This window comes from Osmerus mordax, chromosome 20 (genome assembly GCF_038355195.1).
Source record: "Osmerus mordax isolate fOsmMor3 chromosome 20, fOsmMor3.pri, whole genome shotgun sequence".
Lineage (NCBI taxonomy): Eukaryota > Metazoa > Chordata > Actinopteri > Osmeriformes > Osmeridae > Osmerus > Osmerus mordax.
The window spans coordinates 11,089,304-11,093,270 of NC_090069.1; the positions used below are offsets into that span (position 1 = coordinate 11,089,304).

General features: G+C 36.6%; 1 pseudogene; it reads left to right on the plus strand.

Moving 5' to 3' along the window:
* The first annotated feature begins 637 nt into the window (after nucleotides 1-637).
* LOC136964082 (myosin light chain 4 pseudogene) lies at nucleotides 638-1,504 on the plus strand (annotated as a pseudogene).
* The last annotated feature ends 2,463 nt before the right edge of the window (nucleotides 1,505-3,967 follow it).

Below are 3,967 nucleotides of genomic sequence, written 5' to 3' on the forward strand. Positions count from 1 at the left end.
ACACAATGTGCCATTCGAACACATACAGTAATAGTTGCTGGAAATGGGCCTCTATACACCTATGTAGATATTTCATTAAAAACCAGACGTTTCCACCTAGAATAGTCATTTACCACATTAACAATGTATAGTGTATTTCTGATTAATTTAACGTTATCTTCATTGAAAAAAACTGTGCTTTTCTTTGAAAAATAAGGACATTTTTAAGTGACCCCAAACTTTTGAACGGGAGTGTATATAATATATATATAATACTTACCTCATAATAATTACATATTGCTTTATAATGTAAGTATAATGTTTAACTTTTATCTGGGCTTCAGGAAAGTTAAATTAATTTGGTTTCATTTAATGGAATACTTGAACAGTTGTACTTGTGTACAAAAAGTAATACACCTAACTATTTTTGGTCAGTGTTTGTGATCCAGTAATGTTAGAACTGTGCTCTGATCCCTTAAGTCTGTCATGATAGCAGTTTACAACAATACATCATTGTGACCTCACAGACAAGCAGATCTATTTCAGTTTTCTTCCTTATATAGTGTGCCATAGCACATGCTTATAATCTCCCGTCTAGGCTTATTTGTATAAAAGCTCTGACCATCTGTGCTGGGGACTCGCAACCTTCCTCCTACTCTGTTCACCCTGAGATTTTAGGTCCACACCACCGGTTCACCTTGGAACCCTCAAAGTATAGCAGCATGGCCCCCAAGAAGGTGGAAGCAAAGAAGCCTGAGCCCAAAAAGCCAGAGACCAAGAAAGAAGCACCCCCTGCTGCCAAGCCGGCACCAACCCCAGAGCCCCAGCCCGAGGCCCCAAAGGAGGCCGATTTTGACCCTAAAAACATTGCTCTTGAATATAGCGCTGATCAAATAGAAGAGTTCAAGGAGGCCTTCACCCTGTTTGACCGCACTCCCTTGGGAGAAATGAAGATTACGTTTGCACAGTGTGGGGATGTCATGAGAGCACTGGGACAAAATCCTACCAATGCAGATGTGCTGAAGGTCCTGGGCAAGCCTCGACCAGAAGACATGAACAGCAAACTGGTGGACTTTGAGACATTTCTGCCCATGCTCCAGCACATCTCTCGCTCCAAAGACCAAGGTAACTTTGAGGACTTTGTCGAAGGCCTGAGAGTCTTTGACAAGGAAGGCAATGGAACCATCATGGGTGCCGAACTGAGGCATGTGCTGGCCACCTTGGGGGAAAGAATGACAGAGGATGAGGTTGACAGACTTATGGCTGGACAAGAGGATGCCAATGGATGCATCAACTATGCCTCTTTTGTCAAGCACATCCTCTCTGGGTGAACTTAACTTCCATCAGAAGAACTTGAAATGGGTTTCATTTTTCCTGGATCTAATATCTGTTAAAAGCAGAAGGCAATAATAGTCAATAAATTATTACTAATTATGAGTCAAGACTTACCTCAACTTTATGATGAGATGCTACTGTATTAGCATAAATATTTTTAAAATAATATCATGAATAAAGAACATCTTATAACAAACTGTCTAATAATTGTAATACACCTAGAATCAGAAATTCATGAAGACATAATGCAGTATTTGTAATTTTGTTACTTTAGATATTCACACTATTTAGACACTTTAGCATCATATATGTATTTTACAAAATACGAAACAACATGTTACAGTATTTTACAATCGCTATGATTTTTTTTTCAATACTTTCAAAACAATTTTCCTAAACTCTTGACACAGGTAGCACAACATCCATCTGTGTAGGCCATACAATTAACACATTTCTTGTTGCTTAGACAAAAAATGCATACCGTAAACACTAATGTAAAATGCTTGAACTTATTTTACACACAATATATTTTTAATGACCAATTTACCAATGCTTTCACACTGTATATCAGAAGAAATAACATAATGTTCTAAACCTAACTTACTGGCCGAAGTCAAAGTGAACAGCTGTTCATATTGTGAATTGAAACATACAAAAAAAAATATATATATACACTACCGTTCAAAAGTTTGGGGTCACTTAAAAATGTCCTTTTTTTTCAAAGAAAAGCACAGTTTTTTTCAATGAAGATAACGTTAAATTAATCAGAAATACACTATACATTGTTAATGTGGTAAATGACTATTCTAGGTGTTTTTTTTATGAAATATCTACATAGGTGTATAGAGGCCCATTTCCAGCAACTATTACTGTATGTGTTCGAATGGTACATTGTGTTTGCTAATTGCCTTAGAAAACTAATGGATGATTAGAAGGGTTAGAATTAGAATGCCAAAGGTCTGCAATGTTGTAATTGCTGCAAATGGAGCATTATTTGGGAAAGCAAAGTTTGAAGAACAAAATGTATATTTCAAATAAAAATAATTATTTATAATAATAATAATTAACCTTGTAAATGTCTTGACTATATTTTCTATTCATTTTAAAAGTTATTTGATAAATAAAAGTGTGAGTTTTCATGGAAAACACGAAATTGTCTGGGTGACCCCAAACTTTTGAACGGTAGTGTATATCCCCTGTATTTGATTTAATTGCTACTGAGAAACAGCTGGTTGTAGTTATGCATATCCTGAGTGTTTACCAACTAGGAAACAGTCAGGTGTTGAGGTTCTTTCAATCGCATGACCATATGGTACATAAAGAGGACCTCTGTGGGCTGATCTTGTGTGGGAAAAGAACAATATAGAGCAACATGAAGAAAGTAAGAATAATGCCTGCACGAGGGAGAGGAAGACAAGTACCAGCACAAGGGAGAGGAGTGGGACAAGGGTAAGGGAGACAGAGAGGAGTTAGAATGTCTGGTGGTGCTCAGAGAAGGGCCAGAGCTAGGGTAACTGATGACATACTGTAAATGGCAGCTATATTGCAAATTTCTTGCAGTAATGTCCTGTTGCAAATGAAGCCTTTACTGCAGCAATTATGTTTCTGTCTTCTTTTTTTCACATTCTATAAAGCTATACAGCATTTACTAAACCCAACAAAACAAAAATGTAGAGGTTTCAAAAGAAACTGCATTGCAAAACACAATCTATGATCTATGTTGAGACCTGACACATATATAAAAGAATGCACTTTCTGTAATTCCATCTGATGTTAGTGTTTATATGACATTGTGCTATGATTGAGTAAATGTTCCTGTTGAAATAGAACGTGTTAGTGTTTTGGTAGACATGGTGTGTTGTTTAGTGCATTTTTGTGTTTGAGTTTAGTTTACAATGTGTGATTTTGAGCATGAAATTAACCGTTTTGCCAATTGTGCATTGTAGGTGTGTTGGTGCGTTAAAAGTTTTGGAAAATTGTTAGAAGTATTGAAAAAATGGTCATAGCGATTGTAAAAAACTGTAATTACTCTAATAGCCTCCTCCTGGTCTCTTATGTTATATTACAGTTTTTCTCGATTGCTAAGACACGTTTCTTGAAACAGTCACCCATTTTCGCAAAACTGTAAACACAAAAACAAATATTCAAAGTAAAATTTCCAAAACCTCTGACTCTTCTGGCAAAATCAAACATTTGCCCCTAAACCATTTAACTTGTGCTCAAAATCAAACAATGCTTTCAGATCATAAACACATGGAGCAATCATTAGACACAACACAGCATCCAGGGCATGTAGTTACATGTAAAGACACATTTGTTTATGTATACACAATAAATACATTTACCGTAGCAATAAAGAAAATAGATTTTGGATTTTAAAACACTGGATTTTGGTGTTTCAACACCCATTGACACTTTCCTGATGTATGACTATGTTTAGCTTGTGCTCTGCACCTCTCTTTCACCAACTGTCTCTGGAGGAGGGGATCCCTCACTGAATTGCTCCTTCCAAGGTTTCTTCCATTTTTTCCCCCTCAAGTGATTTTTTTTTTTTCCTTGTCTTCCTTGAGGGTTGAGGTTGGTTGAGGGGCAGTTTTATGGGCGTATGTGAAGCCCTCTGTGCCATTGCTTGTAAAAAGGGCTATACAAATAC